Raw genomic sequence first — 24,585 nt, 5'->3', positions numbered from 1 at the left:
CTTTCTTTCCTTCCTTCCTTCCTTTCTTCCTTTCTTTCTAAGATTTTATTTATTTATTTGGAAGAGAGCAAGCTAGACAGAGAGAGAGAGAGAGAATGTACAAGCAAGGGGAGGGGCAGAGGGAGAAGCAGACTCCCCACTGAGCAGGAAGCTTGACACAGGACTATGATCCCAGGACCCCAGGATTATGATCTGAGCTGAAGGCAAACGCTTAACCGACTGAGCCATCCAGGTGCCCCCCTAAAGTTTTCTTTAAGAAGTCTTATAGTTTTGGATCACTTCTTGGCCTTTTGGCTAAGATCAAGTATAAGAAGTCTTATAGTTTTGGGACACCAGGGTGGATTGGTTAAGCATCCAACTCTTGATTTTGGCTCAGGTTATGATCTCAGGGTCATGAGATCAAGCCCTGCATTGGGCTCCATATTCAGCATGGAGTCTGTTTGGGATTCTCTCTCTCTCTCTCCCTCTGCCCCTCCCCCACCTCAAATAAATAAATAAATCTTTAAAAAAAAGTCTTACAGTTTTAAGTTTTACATTTAGGTCTCTGATCCAGTATGAGTTAATTTTTATTTTGATATGTGATTTTGTTTTTAATTATCTTAAGCCTTATCACATAATTTACAAATTTGTGCTGATATATCTCCTCCGATCCTTCTGACAAGTTGGCAGAAGCACTATTACCAATCATATGTATACGGTAACTCTACAGTTTTGACTTTGAATAGCTGTTTAAAAGATAGTCCTGAATTATAACTTAGTCTGACTTAGTAAAATATTCACAAGCCAAGTCTGCTGCCATATCTCCTCACACTGAATTTTAAAAGCATCTGAACTTATAGATCATCTACAAAATGTACTAAGTGCTAAATATTCTTTATTTAATATGACACATAAGCCACATTAAAATGCCTTTCATGAGGCAAAAAGCAACATTTTTGATGCAGGGAATGTGAGTTAAAGTGGCATATTTAAGACCACAAAGAGAAAGTGGACATTGCCAGCTAATCTTCAGCCCTTGTGATTAACAGGCTAATGAACACAACTTGAAACAGAGCGGAGTTTTGCTGTTCTCTGAGATATTGATATATGAAATATATATATATGTATAAAATATATAAAATATATTGTGAAATATAATATATAATATATTTAATGTGGACTATAATCTATATTATTATGAAATATATAATATATTAATACATATATTAATATAACCAGTTATATAAATCTAATATAAAACCAATCACCCATAGGTTTAGAGCCGGCATTTACCATCTCTGGGAACAGCTGAACATTACTAATCAATTCCAATCATACCTTCAGAAGGGGAAAAGAGTGACAGCACTTGCTGAACCAGAATTCCTAGCAAAGTTCAGAAAGCTGATCACGTGCATTTAACCACAAGCCAATCTTATTTAAATCAGGCCTGTCCAAAAGAAATATTCTATCAGCCAGTCATGATCTGAATTCTTTTTTTTTTTTTTTTTTTTTTTTTTTTTTTTTTCATGATCTGAATTCTGATGGATGAGATCAATTTAAATATGGCACACATTTAAAAAGACATGAGACATTTTTGTTTTGTAATAAGTAAGGTTGTGGCCAGCTATTACTCCTTAGTAGCTTTTCTTTGTTTAAGATTTTATTTATTTATTTGACAGAGAGAGAGAAAAAACACAAACAGGGGGAGTGGCAGGGAGAAAGAGAGGAAGAAGCAGGCTCCCTGGAGAGCAGGAAAACGGATGTGGGATTCAATCCCAAGACCCCGGGATCACGACTTGATCTGAAGGCAGACGCCCAACTGACCGAGCCACCCAGACACCCCTCCTTAGTAGATTTTTTGAGATAAGCTATCAAGTCTGCACTGTCCCCTGTCTTCTTAATGCCAATGAAGATCATTTTTGTTCCAGGGATGTACTTCTTGGGATTCTCCAAATGCTCCATTGGTGTCTCCTCTCCCCAGGTGATGCCTTTGTTCTTGTTGGCATCCATGTAGGAAAATATGGATGCCTGACCTGTCTTTCACCCAAATAGGCCATGGTGATTTGGCCCAGTCTTGTGCTCACCTCCCTTCGCCAGTGTATGGCACCGGGCACACTTCTGAACAAAAACTTTCTTGTCCTTCTCAACATCACTCATTTTTAAATTGCTCTTTCATTGGATGTGAAATGAAGATGCCTGTTCACAGGCCAGATACCTGTTCTCTTCAGTATGAGTTAATTTTTATACATATGGTATGAATGGAAGGTTTTTGGTTTTCTTTGTTTTTTTGCTCATGGATATCCACTTGCACGTAGATTTTAATGGCAAGAAATAACCATTTCCTAGCAAATTTCTTCCCCCTTCCTGAAGACAAGTCGTCCCCTAGATGTTTTATTTCCTGCAGTACTATCTCCACTGTGGGGACTTGGAGTGGTTGTTGAATGACTAAATGAGTCTGTCCCACCTCAAGGAATCCCAGAATGTCAGAGCTGGGACAGAGTTTGGATTATCTAGTCCAGATGAGTCCCCTTATCCCCATTTTATGGGGAAGGACTCTCTAGCTTAGGGACAAGGAGTATCTGCCCACAGCAAATAGGTGACAGAAATGAAGCTTAAATTCTGGCCCCTAAATCTTTGTCCAGAACATTTTCCATAACAGCATACTGCCTTCTGACTATTCTGACTATTACTTCCCCAAGACTATTTGCCAACAACAGACCTAGATCTGCGACGCCATCTCATGCAATTCCTGACTGGGTGAACATATCATCCTTAGGAAAGGCCACCAGGTGTGAGTGCCTGCTGTGTGCGGGCATTTGCTCATGACTCTCATTCAATGCTCACAACCGCCCATGAGAAGTTCATTATGGTCACCGCTCTACAGATCAGGAAACTGTGGCCCAGAGAGCTTAAGCAATACAGGTTCATGGAGGAAGGAGGGGCTCTGATTCCTGACTGTCAAACTCCAAACTTAATTTTCCCTCACATATTCCTCCTCTGGCCCCACTCTTATCCAAAGGACCCTGACAAGGAAGGACGGCAGGTTGGTTCAGAACCCAATCTGGAGTTGGACATCCTGATGTGAACTTTACTTTGGACAAGTCAGCTGTCCTATATGAACTTCAGTTTCATTATTCCTTTTCTTTTCTTTTCTTTTCTTTTCGTTTCACTATTTCTAAAACAGGAATCAGGCTATTAACAATGCCTGGCATACAGAGCTGTGAGATTAAAAGAGCTGACATGTGGAGCAGCCCTCAGAACAGTAGCTGAGACTACCAAGCCCTCAAGGAGTCTCGGTGGTCATCCTGTGGGGACTGGGAAGGCTGGGACAGTCTCGTGGCAGCTCCCAAAGACCTGCCAGTAGAAGGGGAGAGGAGCCCGAGGCAAGGCTGAACAGAATTGAGAAGGTGCCAAAGAGGAAAAGCAACCAAGACAAGAGGCTAGGAGGCTGCCTGCCTGCCCCAGGCTCCACAAAGGAGGATAAAGCCCTAGCCTGACCCCTTGGACCTTCCACACGACCTTCAAAAGGTGAGGAAAAATTACATGCTCAGACATACTCGCACTCACAGATGGCTTCTCACAGATGGAGTGAGCTCATGTGTGCACATGAATTCACAGAACACTTACAATGTCAAGACCAGAGGGTGTGGTGTGGGGATCTCTTGTTGCCTGTTTTCTGAGAATGATGGCGAAGGCATTTGAAGGAGTTGGTTCAGGCCATCATGAAACTACAGCTTCAGGCTTGGGAGGGATCTCAGAGGCTGTTGTCCACTCTTTCTCATTCCCATTCCTCTTCCCCATTCCAGGGAGGCAAGACAACACTACAGCTAAACACGGGCTTCATCTCCCACAGCCATGGGTGGGGATCTGGCCTCATCTGGCAGCGTTGCAGATAAATTATGTGCTCTCTCACTCACCTCTGGACCTTTGCACATGCAGATCTGTCTGTCTAGGCCCTCTCTCTCAACCTTTCGTTAGACCAATGCCTCCTCCTTTCTTGGGACTTAGCTTAGACATTATATCCTCTGGGGAGCCTTTTCTGACAACTGCCTCCCACATTTTGCCCTCAGCTAAAGACTTCCAAAACATTTTCAGTTTTTTCCAGCATGTCATGCTGTGTTCAAGTGATCTGGTTTGTTTTCTGTCTCCCCCACTACCTGGGAGTTTCTCAAGTGCAGAGATGATGGCTTCTTTGCTATGTAGTTTTAGACAATTGATTTAACTTCTCCAAGCTTCAGTTTCTTTACTAGGCTGTTGTGTAAATTAAATCATGTAACCAAACAAAATTTATATAAAATCTTTCATTTAGTACTTGGCACACAGTAGGTGCTCAGAGATGCTTTAGATGATGATGACAACTGCATTTATCAAAACTTCCTCCAATCAATAAACTCTCAAAATTTCAGAAGTTTAAAACAATAAATGTTCTTCTCCTTCTGGGAATATACCCAAAAGGATCAAAAGCAGGAATTCTTGACAGACATTTATACACCAGTGTTTAAAGCAGTGTTATTTACAATAGCCAAAAAATAGAAATGGTCCAAATGTCCACTGACAGATGAATGGATAAACAATATGTAGCTTATACATACAATGGGGTATTACTCAGCCTTAAAAAGGAAGGAAATTCTGATACCTGCTACAACTTGAATGAACCTTGAAAACATTGTGCTAAGTGAAATAACCCAGATACAAAATCACAAATACTATACGATTCCATTTGTATGAAGTATCTAGAGTAGTCAAATTCATAGAGACAGAAAGTAGAATGGTGGTGGCCAGGACTGGGGGAGTGGGAATGGCCAGTTATCATTTAAGGAGGACAGAGTTTCAGTTTTCCAGGATGAAAAAGGGTTATGGGGATGGATAGTGGTTGCACAACAATGTGAATCTACTTAATGCCATGGCATTGTATACTTAAAAATAGTTAAGGGACACCTAGGTGACTGTTGGTTGATCATCTGACTGATGGTTTTGGCTCAGGTCATGATCTCAGGGTCATGGGATCGAGCCCCACATCGGCCTCTGTGGGGAGCCTGTTTATTCTCTCAAATAAATAAATAAATCTTTTAAAAAATAGTTAAAATGTAAATTATATGTTATGCTTATTTTACCTTAATAATAAAAAAAGTGATTCAAAAAAATGTTTTCTCTTCATTCCAGTTATAGTCAATGAGGGCACTCCTATTTGGGGACTGACCTCCATGCAGTGGTTTGGGGAGCTAGATTCCTTCCACCCTGTGCCTCTGTCATCTTTGACATGGGGGTCCAAGCGTCACCCTAGAATAGAGGTTGCAAACTATACCCTGTGGACCAAACTCAGCTAGCCATCTGTTTCTCTACAGCCTTAAACCTAAGAATGGGTTTTCATTTCCAAAGCGTGGTGAAGAAGAGGAGGAGAAAAGAGGGGAGAAGGGGGAAGGAGAAAGAAGAGTATGCAACAGAGACTGTAGATGTCCTGTAAAGCCTAAAATACTTGTTATCTGGCCCTTTATCAAAGAAGTTTGCCAACCTTAGTGTTAGAAATGTTTCCTCTTCCAGGGGTGCCTGGGTGGCTCAGTGGGTTAAAGCCTCTGCCTTCAGCTTGGGACATGATCCTAGGGTCCTGGGATCGAGCCCCGAGTCGGGCTCTCTGCTCGGCGGGGAGCCTGCTTCCTCCTCTCTCTCTGCCTGCCTCTCTGCCTACTTGTGATCTCTGTCCGTCAAATAAATAAATAAAATCTTAAAAAAAAAAAAAAAAAGAAATGTTTCCTCTTCCAGACAGCTAAATGGTACACATCACTTTTGCCCATATTCTATTGGCTGGAACTGACACATGACCATACCTGACTGAAGGGAGGCTGGGAAATGTAGTCCAGCTGTGTGTTCAGAAAGAAAAGGAAATGAACTTGGTGGGCATCCCACAATTCCTGTTACAATGATGATGATAGTGATGATGGTGATGAAGAGCGCTGGGGATACCTCTCCAACTGTTCCATTCTTACTCCAGAGCATCAATAATACAGTCAAGGAAGTTTACCTCTGCCCAGTTTAGTTCAGGACATTCCTGGTGATCCCATCTCCAGTGACTGGTTCAAAAACTCGGGGTTAAGTCAAGCAGAGAACACCATCTCTCTGGCAAAGGTTATTGGTTCTGGGATGGTGGAGTGACCCAAGTTGTCCCAGTCAGACTTAAAGGAAGAATTTTGGTTCGATGGTTGGTAAGAGGACCTCTTTCTTTCTCTAGCTGTGGCCTGAGGAATCTTGCCATCCAGAAGGCAGCCATCCTTCAACAGCTACAAGAAGAGCCTTAGATGGGGTCAGCTTTGTACACCATAGAGCAGAGAGACAAATAGGACCCTGAAGACATCGTGGGGCTGCTACAGAACCAGCTCGACATTCAGTGATGAGGCCCATAAAAATCCCTCCTTGTTTAAGCCACTTGGAGGCATGGTTTCTGTTGCTTCCAGCCCAAAGCACCTTACATGATCTGCTGGCTTCTAGAACAATCCTGCCAAACTGCCTACCAGGCTTTCCAGGAGACCCTCCACCCTGAAGTCCTCCCCGTGGATTGCTGCTGAGGTCTCCCATATGTGAAGCTTGAGTTTACATTGCAACTTCTACCTGTTGTCTTAGAGCATCAGAATCAAAGGAGGCAGGAGCCTTCACTTTGGGAAGAACTTCTGATTTCAGTATTCATGAATCTTCTCTCCTGAGATTTCCCCCACGACCTGTACTTTAACGTACTGAACATTTTTCTTTAAGTTGGATGTTACACAATTCACTTTAAAAATGTCTTGTTATTATTAGCAATAGTATCCATGAACTTTTGGGTGTGGATTGCTATTTATGGCTTTTATCCCCTGAAACACCATAAAATAAATGCATATGTATGCAATTATTAACATAGAAAATAAGAGTCTGCATGCTGACCAAAACCATTTCCTAAATCCCACTTTGGGAAACTCACCTTTTATGGATCTGAGTGGTATATTTTATGTATCCAATAAGACTGAGACCCCTTTATATATATACAATGGAATACTACGCAGCCATCAAAAGAAATGAAATCTTGCCATTTGTGATGACGTGGATGGAACTAGAGGGTATTAAGCTTAGTGAAAGTCAATCAGAGAAAGACAATTATCATATGATCTCCCTGATATGAGGAAGTTGAGAGGCAATGTGGGAGGGTTGGGGGGTAGGAAAAGAATAAATGAAACAAGATGGGATCGGGAGGGAGACAAACCATAAGAGACTCTTAATCTCACAAAACAATTGAGGGTTACTGGGGGGAGGAGGTTAGGGAGAGGGTGGTGGGGTTATGGACTTTGGGGAAGGTAGGTGCTATGAAGTGTGTAAACTGGCGATTCACAGACCTGTATCCCTGGGGCTAATAATACATTATATGTTAATTAAAAAATAAAAAATTTAAAAAAAAAAAGACTGGGATCCCTTGAGGGCAAGGGGCATGACATCAACAATTCACTTACACCTCAGAACAATTCTCCCCACCTACAGATGCAGAAACTGAGGCCTCAGAAAGATGAAGGGACTTGGCTAAGGCCACAAGGAGAGATCCAGAGCCGAGTCTGCACTTTGAAAGAGAGTGATTCTTAAAACAAACCCTTAGGGACTTTGCTCAATGCCTCTTCCTTTCCTTCCTTAGGGAACTGAGGCCCAGACAGAACTGACTTGCCCACGGTGCCAGGGAACTGAGCCCAGAGGTGCTAGTGCTGGGCTGGGCCCATCACACCACAGTGCTTGTCACAGACCCTCTGGCTGGTCTAGGAGACCGCTGTGATTGCGCCAACTGACTGGTCACCTGAGGATCTCAAAGCACTGGCTAACTAGTGCTGCGGGCTCCAGGTGGCTGAGATGGTCCCAAGGCCTTGTCTCTGTGGCTGGCCAATGCTCGTGGTTCAGCTGTCTGGTTTGCTAAAGGCAGCTGGAGTAATATGCACCCCATGGCCCTTTGGAAACACCACGATGATCTTTCCAGAGTGGGCACAGGATATAGATGGGGCACGGGTGGGAAGCTAAATGTTTAACAACATTTTTGTCCAGGAGGGACAAAAAAGGCTCTGATTTGTAGCATTTGCTGACGTCTGTGTCGTAAAGACTCCCTCTGTGCTTGGTTTTAAGCTACCAGCCTGACATCACAAAACACAGTTAGGAAGAGAAGCACACACGGGCTCTTGAGAGCTGGAACGGGCTGGAAGGAACACACCGCTGGATCAGACTACTTGGTGTCTTACTGATGACTGGTGAGCACGATGGTCAAGCATGCTCACTGCGGGGCTGGCCATGACGGGTCTGGGTGGGCACCGGGGCAGGGCTGCCTTTTCCTCAGCCCCTCGCACATCTCCTGATGCCCAACCTGAGGAAGCTAAAGAGAGACCGGGAAGCCTGTTGTATGCTGGCCACCGTCGGGTCCCACTTCCAGAACTCTTTACCTGTCAGGGTTTCTGTATGTGAATTCGGCAAATCTTCACAACCACCCTCTGAAGTAGGTGCTATATTCCACCCCCATTTTATTGATGAGGAAAACCAAGGCAGAGAGAGAATAAATAAAACTTCTCAGGGCCATATGGTTCAGGCTCAGTCATAGAGCCGAATTTGAACTCAGGCAGTGTGTTTCCAGAGTCCATGCCCAGAATGATCATCGCACTCCATCCAGGTGAACAAACCCCCTGGGGAACTCTACAGAAACAATAAAAAAGCATTTGAAAGGTGCCTGGGTGGCTCAGTGGGTTAAAGCCCCTGCCTTCAGCTCAGGTCATGATCCCAGGGTCCTGGGATTGAGCCCCGCATCGGGCTCTCTGCTCAGCAGGGAGCCTGCTTCCTCCTCTCTCTCTGCCTGCTTTCCTGCCTACTTGTGATCTGTCTGACAAATAAATAAATAAAATATTAAAAAAAATAAAAAAGCATTTGAGAAACTGTTGCAGCTGGGGCTGTTCCAGTATGCAAAAACAAGACGGTTTTGTTGTTCCTGACACACATTATTTAGCGACTAGTATGTGCACTCCTTGTACCAGGTGCTGGAATAAAATGGAAGGGGAAACAGGTGTGGGTCCTGCCTTCCTGGAGCCCACAGTCCAGGGGTGGTGCCAGACGTCTGTTCAGGAATCACAGGGATCGATATAAAATCACAAAATTACCGCAGCAGCGAGATGCAGTTCACGGTGCTCTAAGAGCACGTGAAGGAAGGTTCTGATCTCATTCTAGATCAAGGAGGTCAGGATAGCCATCCTTGAAGAACAGATAGTTGAGCGGAGATCTGAAGGATAAGCAGGAATTATCTAGGCGAAGGGGCTTATCAGAGAAAGCACTCCAGGAAGAGGGAAAGGGAAGTGCAAAGATCCCACAGTGGGAAGAAGCCAGACTTGTGAGGAGAAAGGGGACCATGGCCAGTCTTTAAGAGCAATGGAAATTCTTTAAAATTTAAGTGAGACATAGTAGAGCCAATCTAATTTATCTGACCTCAAAAATGCACTGAATCCTGACAAGGACCCTATCAGGCAAGTTCTGCTCTCCCCACTCTATCAATGACAAGATGGGTGAAATAAAAGTTGGGGGGACACTGATGTTCTGGGACCTCAGAGAGTCTCCAGGTCCTGACTGTACCTCTTCACCTCTTCCCCTCCCAGACCCCTCTTGAAATCTGATGAAAGCTAGTGGTAACTCTCGCCACCGGAAAACAGTACCCTCTCACCTGTGAAAATTCTGCATACAGTTTTGGGGGATTTGTGAACCTCTTGAAACGTTTCCAGATCCCAGGTGAAAAACCACTGAACAACTGATTTTAAGAGAGAATTCAAACTCTAAGAGGCCATGGAAAGCAATAATAAACCCCAAAAGATGAGTTATCTAATGGGGGAATTTCAGCCAACAGCCTAGAGCCGGTCAGAGGTTGAAATCTTATTGGGACAGCTTCCTGTTGGGAAGTAGGCTCCCCAGTATCTAGGCCCAAATGAATGAACTGTGTCATCTGTCCATACCCTGCTCAAATATTCATGTTGTACTCTGTACGCAGCCTTGTGCTCAATTCTGGGAACACAGCAACAAATCAGAAACAGAGCCGGTCCTTGAGGAGCACAGAGAACAAAGTCAGAGATGACTGCTTTGGGGTTAGTATTAAGATAAAGGCAACCAGAAAACGCAGAGCGAGGCCCAATAACTCTTTCCTTGCTGGGGCTGTAAAATACATCTCTTACTGGGGAACCCAGTGGCTCAGTCCATCAAGCATCCAACTCTCGATCTCAGCTCTGGTCTTATTCTGAGTGTGGAGCCTACTTAAAAATAAATTAATTAAATAAATCTCTTACTGATGACAACATGGTGACATACAACAACTAGAAGGGGAGTGCCAACCAATCATGAAACTAGAGCCTAAATTGGGGAAGGGCTAGAGTCACACCAGAGGACTCCCCTGCTCCTCAGATGCCTGGGGAAGGAATTAAGAAACATGGAGAATTAAAGGATTGGAAACATTTGCATGTCTCTCAGTGCTGAACCCTTCTTAATGATAGGCCATAGAGGGCAGGGGTCAGCCTCTGTCTTCCTCAACCACTGAAGGGGTCCACCGCATCCAATGAAAGGTCAGCACCAGACCAAGGCCTGCAAGAAGGTCAGGGCACACTCAGCAACACATGACACATGTCAGAGCAAGAAAGGAAACAGCTTTAGGACGTCCCCTGAGCCTTCTCTGTATCACCCAGGGCCACCAGTGAGCAGTTGGGTATGAGGCGGAGTAAACACAGTCTGCCTGCTTCATCATCTCTCCTTATCATGCAAGCATCGTAGGCCATTGGGGAATGGGATGGTGTCTGGAAAAGTGAAGGATCTGCCGTTCCGGCCCTAACGTTGTGGCTTCTTTAGTTTGTGCTGTGTGGATTTGTGGGCATGGGATTATCCATTTCAGAATTAGTAATAACCACTCTCATTCAAACCTTATAACCCCAGGAGGTAGGTGGGGGAAGGTCACAGAGTTAGGAAACTAAAGAATGGGAATTTGAGACCAGTGGACTGACTCCAAGACTCCTGCTTCTAACAATTTGTACTCCCCTGCCTCCTGCTGAGAGAGAGAGAGAGAGAGAGAGAGAGAGAGAAAGAGAGAGAGAGCTCGCCCCCAGCACTCAATGATGGCCAGAGTGGCATTATCCTAAGGAGCCATCTGCTCCTTCCTCCTTGATCTAGAGTTCCAGTGCTACTTCATGAAGCCTTCCCTGAGCCCCAGAGCACCCTGTCTTCATCTCTTTTGAGGCACAGATCCTTTCCACTTTGTATTATGCTTCTACATATGTCTCTTTCTCTCTCCAAGGAAGCAGCCGCTCTTTGTAGACACGGGTTTCACCTGCATCCTATTGATGTTCTTCCTGGTCCTTGAGCCATGCATCCATCAAAGTCCTAGCTAGGTTTCTAATTGATGAGCAAAGGAAGTAATTTCCTTGGTCCCAACCACCTTGGTCCTGGAGTGGGTACACAAATGCTGCTCCAGGGCCATGGACCATACCACCCTGGCCAACGCCTCATAAATATGTACATGAAGGATGGACTCGAATCCATCCGTGGATCAAATGACCCTGAGGAGGTGGCACGTTAAGTCAGGCATATGCGCCAGCTCAACCTGTGAACTCTCACAGCGGCAGAAAGTTGTAGGCAGTGGCTCCCTGCTGGCTGTGTCCAGGAACAGATCCACCGGCTGCACCACCCCACCACCCCACCTCAGCGGACGGGGTCAAGGTGGAACAGGGAGGCTGTGGGCGTGAGGCTCTGCCCAATAGGAGAGCTCAGGGCTGGACGATAAGCCAATCAGAGCTTTCCATGGGGCTTACACTACGCGGTGCACCCTGGGACCGGAAATTCACACTCAGGGGTCCGGAAGCGTGGTGCCTCTGGGCCTCTGTCCCTGTCTGTGGAAGAGAAGGTGCTGCCATGGGAGTCTCCTACCAGGCCGTGGGGAGTCTGCTAGCATCTCCCAGATTCTCTGCGTTAGTCTGGTCGATGATCTCACGGGTACCCGCGTGTGGCCACGTCTGTGGGGATTTGCTACTCCTCTTCCCTGGCCTGGCTTCCTCCTCTCTGGTCTTACACAAGCCCCACCTGCTTCCTGTCACCGCTTTCTCTTATTACAAGAAACAGTGCTCTGAGAAGTTGAATGACTTGCCCAGGGTCATGCCGCTGGGTTGGAAGAGTTAACATTAAATCTTCGATATGCTGCATAGCCTGTTCTTAACCACGAGGCTGTCGTGCTTCCCCTGAGTGGTCCTGAAACCCACTCCCTGTCCTGGCGCAATGTGGGAGCAGGCGGCATCAGCCCTCATCACGGAGTAGGTTCCCCCTACCTCCATATCACAGGCTGCAAGCCGTCAAGTGACTGGCTCAAAATCACAACAGACCTTGAGTATCAGAACCCAGTTTCGAACCCAGCTCTGTATGACGCCAAGATCTTTTTTGTTGTTGTTGTTTACTTATTTATGTTTTAGTAATCTCTACACCGAGTATGGGGCTGGAACTCAGACCCTGAGACCAAGAGTTGCATACTTCTCGGATTGAGCCAGCTAGTCTCCCCTGATTCCAATACCTTAATAATTAGGGTTCAAAATAAAAGTTGGCTTCCAATTAGAGTCTTGTGCTGTTGGATATTTGGTGGGCGCTTGCCTTGGCTCCTCACAAATGCGGAAGTGTAGGAAGAGCATGATGCTATGTGCTAAGGGGTTAGCATAGTGCTCAGCACACAGTAGGTCATAAATACGGGCTGGCTTGCTGAAAGCATTTTCTCCTGATGGCTTCGCTGCCTAGTGTCATGATTAGATCACCCAGGAGACACCACTACTGTTGTACAACTCCATCAATTCCCCAAAAGGAGTGATGAGCAATGAATGATTGGTCAACCTTTTGCGACATTGGCAGACACATGGCGAATTTCCCATCCTTCAAGGCTGGCAGCGTGGCATCACCCCTGGGGGAGAGCACAGACTGACGTCAGACTGGCATAGGCAGATAAACAGCAATAAACCAGCGGGACTGCAACAAACTAAGACGCTTCTGTACATCAAAGGAAACAACAAAATGAAAAGGCGACCTACAGATTGGGGGCAAATATTTGCAAACTGTATCTCTGATAAGGGGTTAATACAAAAAAATATAAAAAACTCATACATACAAAACAAACCCAGATTTCAAGTGAGCAAAAGACCTAAGTACACCTTATACAAAGAAGACCTACAGTTGGCCAAAAGGCAAATAAAAAAGGTGTTCAGCATCACTAATCATTGGTGAAAGGTTTGGTCAGGATGGCTGTTTTCAAAAAGATAAAAATGAGTTTTGTGAGGATGTAGAGAAAAGGGAAACTTTGTACACTGTATTGGTGGGAATGTAAATAGCCACAGCTGTTACAAAAAACAGTATGGAGGTTCCTCAAGAAATTAAAAGTGGATGGGACGCCTGGGTGGCTCAGTAGGTTCAGGGTCTGACTTTTGGTTTCAGCTCAGGTCATGATCTCATGGGTTGGGGGACCAAGCCCCATATTGGGCTCCTCGCTCAGTTGGGAGTACGCTTGAAAGATTCTCTCCTTCTGCCCTTCTTCCTGTTCATGCTCTCTCTCTCTCTCTCTCTCTAAAAATTAAATAAATAAATAAGTAAATCTTAAAAAAAAATTAAAAGTGGAAGTTTAGTTGGGTGGCTCAGTCAGTTGAGCATTGGACTCTTGGTTTTGGCTCAGGTCATGATCTCAGGGTCATGGGATCAAGCCCTGCTTTGGGCTCTGTGCTCAGTGGGAAATCTGCTTGTCCATCTCCCTTCCCATTTGCCCCTCCCCTTGTGCTCTCTCTCTCTTTCTCTCTCAAAATAAAATCTTGTAAAAAATTAAAAATAGGACTATTATATGATACAGTGATGCCTCTTCTGGTTACATATACAAAGGAGATGAAATCAGTACCGTGAAGGGTTATCTGCACACCCATGTGCATTGCAACATGATTTACAATAGCCAAGATGTAGAAATAACCTAGGTGTGGGTTGACAGACAAATGGATAAAGTGATTGTTATATATACATATATGAATATTGATCAACCTTAAAAAAGAAGATCTGTCATTTATGACAACATGGATGAACATGGAAGACTTTATGCTAAGTGAAATAAGCCAAACACATAAAGAAAACTACTGTATGATTTCACTTATATGTGGAATCTAAAAAAGTTGAATTCATAGACTCAGAGAGTAGAACAGTAGTTGTCAGGGCAGGGGAGATGAGGGAAATTGGAGAGTTGCAATTAGATAAAACAAGTAAGTTCTAGAGATCTAATGTACAGCAAAGTGATTTTGATTAATAATACTATATTGTATACCAGAAATTTGCTGAGAATAGATCTCAGGCGCTCTTACCACACACACCAAAAATACTATATGAGGAGATGCATATGTTAATTAGCTTGACTGTGGTAATCATTTCACTGTGTATATAAAAACATCATGTTGTATTACTTGTATATACGCAATTCTTATTTAAACAATAAAATTGGACCTAAAACAATCGGACCAAGTTTCAGATCTTGGGTCTGTAACTTTCTATCTATAAGACCACATTTGGTTTCAGTTTCTTCCACTGTATGTAAGAATTATCAACCTGACATGTGCACAACACATCATTGACATACTAGTTTATCAAAAGCTTTTTGTTTGTTTGTTTCCTAATACATAGCCACTAGGGAAATTGAGCCAAAAGAGACATTCATTCATAGGTCTCCTGACTTTGAATCTAATCCTTTTTCTCCAAATAAATCAATCTCTCCTATCCTTATTCTCTCTGTCACTCTCCCCCAACCCCTCCTCTCTCTCTCTCTCTCTCTCTCTCTCACGCGCACACACACACACATTCTTTCATTTAATAAGCCAGACCTGGGTTCAAATCCTGCCTCTGCAACATTTTTTGTTGCCTGATCTTGGACAAGGATTAAATGATGTATGGTATGTTATATGCAGTCATCATTATAGTATAGCTCTGGACTTTTCTGCCTCTCCTACTGAATGTGTGATCCTCGGAGACAAAGCTTTTTGTTACTCATCCTATTTCCTTCCCCCCACGCCAGGAGCACCAGCACCGGCCACACGCAGGCACATTTACAAAGTACCTACTCTGTGCCAGGCGCTGTGCCAAAGCCCATGACTTATCACCTCTCTGCTTTTCACAGAAATCCTGTGAGCGGCTCCCATTAGCCCCATTTTACAGCTGACAGATGTGACAGCTGCAACTCAGAAGGTTGAAGTGATTCAGGGAATGTTACCCAATGAGGAAGAGCAGCACCAGCTTCCAACCCAGACCTGTCTGATTCTGGAGCCCATGTAGGCTGACCGGTGTGCCACCCAGCCCCGCTGAGAAATTGTTCAGTAACCATGTCGAATGTGTAGTGAGTTGTGCGGTGGGGTCAATCAGCAGCCAATGTGGCATGTGACCTGTCCCCTGTGCTTATTTACATCCAGTAGTAGCTGAAAGAGGCCTTTCTCTAGTCAGACTCTCTTTCCTTAGGGCCCTGCAGATAGGCAGCCTCCACAGGGGCCAAGACCCAACCGGGCCCCCAATGGCGGCAGGGGCTTGGCACTGAGCGTGACCTTGTCAGCGGATGGATAGATGGAATGGGTGACACAGAGAGCCCATGAGACACAGCCCTCGTTGTGAAACCACTCTTGGTTCCAGAGCAAGGAGAATTCCTTCCTGCCCACCTCCAGAGGGAGGGGCCGCCCGAGGGCCAACCACCCTCACAGGAGCTGAGGAGGTTATGGGACAGAGGCAGGCGTGGTAGGTGGTCATGAAACTTTCCAGTCCCTTCCCCTCTCCTGGCCCTGTGACCGTCTTCACCACCAGCCCACCACACACTATGCGTTGGAGTTCCTGTACAGGAGCCCATTCCTGAGCCTCTCAGCCATGCCTCGCAGGTAGGTGTGCACGGAAGGCAGCTTGGCCTGCTGACAGAACCTAGGTAATAGAGCCATCAGACCTGGTTCCGATCCCGGCTCCGGCACTTACTACCTTTGACTGCAAGAAGTGAATTAAACCTCTCTGAATCTGGGCTTCTTTTGTCTATAAATGGGGAGAAGATCATAAGTTGTTGTGGGAATGAGATGACTTAGGTCAGATTTGGAAGAACTCAAAAGTTGAATTTTTTTTAAAAGATTTTATTTATTTATTTGATAGACAGAGATCACAAGTAGGCAGAGAGGCAGGCAGAGAGAGAGGGGGAAGCAGGCTCCCCGCTGAGCAGAGAGCCTGATACGGGGCTTGATCCCAGGACCCTGAGATCATGACCGGGGCTGAAGGTCAGAGGCTTAACTCACTGAGCCACCCGGGCGCCCCTCAAAAGCTGAATTTTTAAAAACGACCTATACCCTACATAATTATTCTGTAGTCTATTGGCTACACTGACTATTGGATAACTGACTTCCCCAAGGACACTTGGCTCTTATGTGGCAGAGCTGGGACTCACACATCGGGGATATTCCAGCCAACCCGAATCGGACTGTGGAAGGACTCATGCTATCCTTCACTGCCCTGTGTTCTCCTCCTGCTTCTCGGGATTGGAGGGGGCGCCCAGCTGGGGAGTAGTTGCGCTGGGGGGCAGAAGTATGGGAGTGCGGCTGGATGGAAGGATATAGGGGATTTGGTGACAAGTCTTAACATCCTTTCCAGCTCCCCCATCTAAGATCTCCCACCGCCAGTCCTCTGCCTAGTGCTGTAACTTTCCAGCCTCTTGGTGATTTCCCAAGACGAATGCACCACACCTCAAATAAGCTGTTTGCCTAAATGATAGGATGCTCTTGGTTCATCCAATGAACGAATATTTATGAAGTCTCTACAAGGCAGACAACCCTGTAATCAGGGCTAGAGGGCGGAGATGCCGGACAAAAAGTTCTGGGCCCGAAGGAGCTTCCGATAGAGCAGTGGACCCAGGAAGCAGGGCTGGGTGGATGTATTTCTGTTCCTTCCACCTACTTCCTGATTCACACACACCAGGGTTCTTTTTAGATCCGTGTCAGTCCCTCTGTCTAACTCTGCCCACAGTGGGCGGGGTTCTGCTTCTTTCAGTCCCTGGGGGCTGTCTGGCTGGGTGGGTTTAGAGAGCCAAGAGCAGACAGCTAGTTCACATTCTCTGCAAGAGGGATGAATGAATCACGGTTGTCTTGGGCGGTGAGCGCCAGCTGGCCCTATCTCTAATCAGCACCCGGACTGGGAGAGCTTGGAGGACCCAGCAGCCTCCATGTCCCTGCCCTCAGGCCCTACCCCAAAGGCAGCTGGCTTTCTGGGAGGCCAGGATGTCTGGCAAAAGTCTTTTCTTGAGCCTAGGGTCGCCTATGCCCCAGGTTATCAGCTCTACCTGATGTGAGGAATTTGAGAATGTGCTACCTCCCAGGCTTCCTGGGCCCACTTTCTTTTTCTATTCCCCTTGAAAAGAAATGAATCTGGGGCCCTGGGTGCCTCAGTCAGTTAAGTGTCTGCCTTCAGCTCAGGTCATGATCCCAGGGTCCTGGGATGGAGCCCCACATTGGGCTTTCTGCTTGGTGGGGAGCCTGCTTCCCCCTCTCTCTCTCTGCCTGCCTCTCTACCTATTTGTGAACTCTGTCTGTCAAATAAGAATCTTTATAAAAAAAATAAAATAAAATATCTTTTTAAAATTGTATCTTTTTTATTGAAGTATATTTGATACACTGTGTTACATTAGTTTCAGGGGTACAACATAGTGACTTATAGGTCTATACATTATAACAGTGTAACTTGTGAGTATAACTCACAAGTCTAGCCACCATTGGTCACCATACAACGCTATTACAGCCCCATTGATTATATCCTCTCTGCTGCACCTGTCCTCCCAGTGACTCATTCATTCTGGAACTGGAAGCCTGTACCTCCCACTCCCCTTCACTCATTTTGCCCATCCCTCCACCTCTTTCCCCCCTGGCGGCCATCAGTTCGTTCTCTATATTTATAGGTCTCATTCTGCTTTTTGTTTGTTCATTTATTCACTTGTTTTTTAGATGCCACATATAAGTACAATCATATGGCATTTTTCTTTCTGTTGGACGAATTTCACTTAGCTTAGTACCCTCTGGGTGTATCTATGTTGCTACAAGATCTCATTCTTTTTTTACAGCCGAGTAATATTCCCTGTGTATAGATAACACATCTTCTTCACCCATTCATCTATCAGTGGACACTTAGGTTGCTTCTCTATCTTGCCTCTTGTAAATAGTGCTGCAATCAACAGGGTGTGCATTGATCTTTTTGAGTCAGTGTCTTGTTTTCTTTGGGTAAATACCCAGTAATGGAATTACTGGATCCTGTGATATTTCTATTTTTACTTTTTTGAGGAACCTCTATACTGTTTTCCCCAGTGGTTGTACCCATTTACATTCCCAATAGAGTATATCATCTTAAAAATACTTTGACATTATGCTAAGTGAAATAAGTCAATTACAAAAAGCAAATGCCACGTGAGTCCACTTACATGAGGGATCTAACGTAATCACTCATAGAAGTAGAAAGTAGAACGACGGATGCCAGGGGCTGGAGGGAGGGGAAGCGGGGAGTTGTTCAATGGATATGAAGTTTCAGTTGTGCAAGATGGAAAAGTCTAGAGATCTGTTTGTACAACAAGGGAGGACAGTTAATAAAACTGCGCTGTACACTTAAAAATTGTTATGAGGGCAAGTTTATGTTACGTGGCTTTGTTTTGTTTTGTTTTTGCCACAATAAAAAAGTACTGTGTTTTTATACGGCTGTTCTGCTGGGCATGTAGTTTGGTACCTTGCGTTATTCACTTAACAATGTAAACTATTAAACTCAATTGAAATCTTTTATTACCATTCGTTTTAGTGGCTACATACTATTTTCTAGGTAGAGATACCATAATTTAACATTCCCCTTTTGGACATGTAGGCTGTTACTTACTGAGTAGACAAGGATGCAGTTGAGTTCCTCACATAGAAAGATTTTCTTTATTTAGATTCCATGGGCTAGCCTCTCTGAAGAAAAGACGCGGGATCAAAGGATGTAAACATACCAGGGCTTTTGATAGACATTGCTAAATTGTTTTCCAGAAGGGTTGTATTAATTTCCACTCCTACTAGCAATGAATGAGCGTGCCTGTTTCACCACACCCTCGGCAATACTGAGCATTATCGTCTTCTCAAATCTGGGCTGATTTGGGAGGCAAGCATTTGCATCTTGTTTTAATTTTCATTCCTTTGATGACTTAGGAGAAGGAACAACCTTCCGTGTGTTTGTGAATTGTCCGTTCCTATGCCCAGTCATTTCTCTCCTTCATCCCTCTGGTTTTGGGAGTCTTCCGGGTATGTCTTTTTTTTTTTTTTTTAAGATTTTATTTATTTATTTAACAGAGAGAGAAATCACAAGTAGGCAGAGAGGCAGGCAGAGAGGGAGGGGGAAGCAGGCTCCCTGCTGAGCAGAGAGCATGATGCGGGGCTCTGTCCCAGGACCCTGAGATCATGAACTGAGCCGAAGGCAGAGGCCTAACCCACTGAGCCACCCAGGCGCGCTGGGTTTGTCTTAGGAAGTTGCGTAAGATCTCCCAGGACTGTGCTTTTGACATGTCCCGTAACTCACGTCCCAGGCTGGGATCATAGAGGCCCCATCCCCTTCCCCAGCCCTGTGCTGCCCTGGCGTGGACTCTCCCTGCTCCTGCACATGTCTTCAAGGCCCAGCTAAGACTTTCAAAAGCTCACCCTGTTAGCTCCTATCTGTCTCCCTTTCCACTGCATTTGGCACAACCGGGTATTTCGCAAGGTGGGTATGTTTATGCTTTCAGCATCATTCGGGTGGGTCTCTCCTGCCTCACTGCATCTTGCCTCCCCAGGGAGCGGGGGTCTCCCCTGCACCAGCATGGGAGGCACACTGAAGGTGTGCGAATAGATGCCCATTGAATGGGCTTGGTGGAGACCCGCCAGCTCAGAAACTTCCAGATTCCCTGTGGCCTCTGCCACAGCCGACCTGGGCGTTCACTTGGGGGAAAAGCATGGTGGTTTGGCCACAGGCGGGCTTGAGCTCCGATCCCAGCTCCTCCACTGGCTTGGGAGTTATTTGCGCTGGCTGGGTCTCTGTTTTCCTTGCTGGCAAACGGGACACTGGTTCTTATCTGTGGTGTGAGGATTAAATGAGATCATTTGAAACAAGGGATGTAAACACTGCTAGGTACAAAATAAACACTGGGAAAAAAAGGAGGTATTACTTCTTCACCATCAATTCGTGTCTCTCCCCTCCTTCGGAAAATTGATTTTTCTTTTTTTTTTAATTTTTTTTAAAGATTTTATTTATTTATTTGTCAGAGAGAGAGAGAGAGAGAGAGAGCGAGCACAGGCAGACAGAATGGCAGAGGGAGAAGCAGGCTCCCTGCGGAGCAAGGAGCCCGATGTGGGACTTGATCCCAGGACGCTGGGATCATGACCTGAGCCGAAGGCAGCCGCTCAACGAACGGAGCCACCCAGGCGTCCCGGAAAATTGATTTTTCTAAGATGCCATCTGAATTCGTTTCCTATTGCCACTGTGACAAATTACCACAAACTTAGTGTCTTAAAGCGACACAAATGCAGTCTGAAGGTCGGAAGTCCAAGATGGGTTTCACTGGGTCTAAATCAAGACATCAGTGTGGCCGAGCTCCCTCCCATGCTCTGAGAGAGAATCTGTTTCCTTCGGTTTTTCTGCTTCTAGAGGCCGCTACTTTCCTGACACGTGGTCTTGTCTTCCCAACAAGCTCGGGTCCGTCCTCACATCTCTCTTCGTGCATCTCCAACCTTCCTGCCTGTCTTGTATGAACCCTCGTGGACACACGGTGCCCACCCAAATCCTCTTCCCATCTTGAGACCTCAGCTTCTTCACCATCTGCAAGGCTCTTTTACCATGTCAGGCAATATAGTCACAAGTGCCGGGGGTTAGAAGTGGACATTTTGGAGGGCAGTTATTCAGCCTACCATACTGTCCATGCCCACTTGATTTGGCTTCCTCCAGCACTATGCACTTGGGGGTTTTGCAGTCCTCTAAGAAAGAACTAGAAGGAAAAATGAATGATTACTGAGTGAGCCCTGTAGTAGGTGCCCCGATTCACCTGGGGATCTATATCTAGATCTATATATAGATCTGGGTATCAATAAAGATCTCCATCCATAAGGAAATCAAGGCTCAGAAGACTCAGTGCTTGCCTGAGGTCACACAGTGGGCACACCAGGCAGAGCCAGAGTTAGAGCCCACCAGGGCCACCTGACTCCAGAGCCCAGGCTCCTCTCACCACCTGATGTTGCCTTTTACTTGAGGTCATTCTAAATTAATTTAAATTCAGGTCAAGGGGCTCCCGGGTGGCTTAGTTGGTTAAGCATCTGCCTTTGGCTCAGGTCATGATTATAGGGTCTTGGGATGGAGCCCCATGTTGGGATCCTAGCTCAGGGGGGGTCTGCTTCTCCCTCTCCCTCTGCCTCTCCCCCTGCTCATGCTCTCTCTCTCTCAAATAAATAAATAAAATATTTTAAAATAAGTAAATAAATTCAGTTCAACAAGCAAGTCTTGAGTGCCTGTCTTGAGCTAGACACCATATAATATATAACATGGTTTCTATAATTTTATGGAAATGTAGTTATCTGACCTTAGGCAAGTCATTTGATTTTTTTCACTGTTAGTTTCCTTCTGTGCAAAAGGAGGAGGGGGGGCACAGAAAAAATGAGAGCTATGAGCAAGCATTTTACAAAGGAGGAAACCCAAGGGGTCAAGAAATGTATGTAAAGATGCTTCACTTCTTTAATAAGCAAGGAAATGCAAATTAAAACGACGACAATATCTGCAGTTCTGTTTGTCTCTCCAAGGAGAGTTTGACCTTTGAGATGGTATGGGCTGCCCAGGCTGTCCTCTCTTGGTTGGTCCTACATGAGCCAGATATGCATTCCAGGAACCCTGTTGATGGCTTCAAATCAGTCATGCCCTGATGATCTCAGAAAATGCCTGAGAGTTGGTATTGCATATCCATTTAAATCAATACCTTCAAAATGTAGAGTGGGGGCAGAAGGAAAAAGTCTGAGTAAGGAAATAGAGCCATTTCTGCCCAGTCTTGCCTGTTTCCAAGAGAAACCTTGTTCTGAAGACAGGGACCTGCCTGTCTAACAGAACCGCCTTCTTGTCTGTTTCCTCCTTCAGTCTCCATGAGGACAGGGACCTCAGCTGTCTTGATCGCTATATTCACTACATCTCCTGGTACCTTGTAAGTGGTCAAGAAATATGCGCCAGATTGAGTGAATGAACTGCTGCTCTCCGTGGCTTTCTTACCTCGAAAGCGATAGAGTGGAACTTAGTGATTGGTTGATTGATTGATTCATTCATTCCAAAATGAATGAGTTTTCATTGATTTTTATTCATTGACTCAGCCCTTCTATGCCAGTCCCTTGCTAAGTGCCAGGGACTTTGGTGTTGAACAAATAGGAGACAGTTCCCAGCATCTAACCACGGAGGCAGACATTCACCGTTAGTTTTAAAGGCACAGTTGTGGTAAGTGTCCTAAAGGAAAAAATACAGAGTTCTAGGAAGGCGTTTAATAAGGGGAGGCTAAATTTAGAAAATCCAACCATCTTGTTAGAATGTTGATCCTCAGACATACCTTTGTTTGATGGTCAGACAGATAGTGCCCATGGTCAAGAGCTCCAGATCAGAATGAACAGCTCAGATCCCCAGAGGCCAATGGTCCCCTGGAATCCCATTCAGGATTCTTTTCCCTTGGGTGTGCAGCCTCTCCAGCTCTGCCATTGTTAGACCAAGATTTGTTCCTGTTTAAGTACCTTCAACAGCTCTCCACTTTTTATTTTATTTTTATTTTTAAATTTTTTTTTAGAGGGAGAAAGAGAGAAAGAGGGCATGCAAAGGTCAGGGGGTGGAGAGGGGCAGAGGGAGAGAGAGAATCTTACTCAGGGCATGCTCACTACCCTGAGATCATGACCTGAGTTGAAATCAAGAATCAGATGCTCAACCAACTGAGCCATCTAGGTGCCCCTACAGCTTTCCACTTCTTATAGGATGGACTCCCAACTCCTCAGATTTAAGGTCTTTTATGATCTGACCCCAGCCTCATCTGTCTTGGACTCTGTGTCCCACCACTGCTGGGCTGACCCCTGCACTGCCGCTCACTACATGTGGCCCAGGGCCAGACCCTGCTCCTCTCAGGGCCTCCTCACAGGCATCTGTGAGGTGATGGGTTTGGACTCAAATGACCTTCAAGTTTTATAAATGTTATCATTCTGAGATTACTCTCCAAATACACTGTTCCTTTTCCTGCTCGCACTTTGTCCCAAACTGTGCTCTCTGGCTGGGATGCCCACAATTACCACCTGCCATTCCTATGTGATGGGTGGATTGGGGTCAAAACCTACTCTCGTCAAGAAATCCAGAGAAATTCTATGTGTCTGGCATAAGATGCTTGGACCTTAATAAGAGTACTCATTTCCTTCTACCGTGGGCAGCTGCGTATAGGCACTGAAGCCTGGTGTCTGCATGTGGGCTCTGAAGTATGGGAAACCAGGGTTCAAATCCTGGCTTAACCACTTTCCAGCGGTGAAAATATGAGCAAGCATTTGGCTCTCTGGTCCTGAGTTTTCTCATCTCTGAAATGGGGGACGATCAAAGCTTTCTTCCAGTCTTGCACAGACTACATGTGAAAATAAACAAGCATTTCACAACATCTGGCAAATAGTAAGGGCTGAACACATGGTCATTCTCCCCACTACATGCTACATCCCTTTATGACAGAACTCTGTCTGTAGGGAAAGGAAATAACCAATGATTGCACACCTACTACACACCAGCATTCCGTTCCACATGCAGGGTTCCTTAATCCTCACAACTGGGGGCGCCTGGGTGGCTCAGTCAGTTGAGTGTCCGACTCAACTTGGGTCATGATCTCAGGGTCCTGGAATAGAGCCCCACGTGGGCTCCATGCTCAATGCAGAGTCTGCTTGAGAGTCTCTCTGCCCCTCCCCCCACTCATGCACACTCTCTCTCCCTAAAATAAAAATAAATAAACCTTTTCTAAAAAATCCTCACAACAACAGGATGAAATAGGTATTATAATTATCCCCATTTTACAGATGAGGGGATTGAGGCTCAGAAAAGTGAAGTGACTTAGCCAAGGTCATGTGGTAATAATGGGTAGAGCTGGATCTGAGCCCAGACTGTGTACCTTCAGAGGCCACGCTGACTCTGAGTAATTCAACCACAGTCGTCCAGCACAGCTTAGTAGGTCCCCCAGAAACTACTCTCCAAGTGTATGGTTGTTGTCAGTTTACTTCTGTTTCCTTTGTGAGACTGTAAGTTCCTGAAAGCAGTGTCTGTGTTTTACTCCTCCTGTGTATCCCTGATACTCTCAAGAGTGCCTTGGAAATGGACATTTGCTGGATGGATGAGCAGAAGAACAGATGGACGAGTGGTTGGATAGACTGGCGGGTAGACAGATGGACAGGCAGATGAGCCAATGAGTGGTTAAACAGAAGAGTCCCCAAATGAAGGGCTTGCACCCCAAACATTCCTCTTTAATAGCTCTCTGCCCCCTTCCCCAGTGACAGCCAGGCTCGGAGTAGAAGACTG

General features: G+C 45.4%; 1 pseudogene across 1 annotated transcript; it reads right to left on the bottom strand.

The window, feature by feature from the left end:
- Window positions 1–1,311: 1,311 nt before the first annotated feature.
- LOC308341737 (cytochrome c-like) lies at window positions 1,312–2,136 on the bottom strand (annotated as a pseudogene). Its single transcript has 2 exons — window positions 1,804–2,136; window positions 1,312–1,317 (listed from the first exon to the last, which is right to left on the bottom strand). The product of its transcript is annotated as a cytochrome c-like (transcript).
- Between the last annotated feature and the right edge of the window lie 22,449 nt (window positions 2,137–24,585).

This window comes from Martes martes, assembly GCF_963455335.1.
Source record: "Martes martes genome assembly, chromosome: 4".
Taxonomy (NCBI): Eukaryota; Metazoa; Chordata; class Mammalia; order Carnivora; family Mustelidae; genus Martes; species Martes martes.
This window is presented reverse-complemented; position numbering and strand designations above follow the sequence as displayed.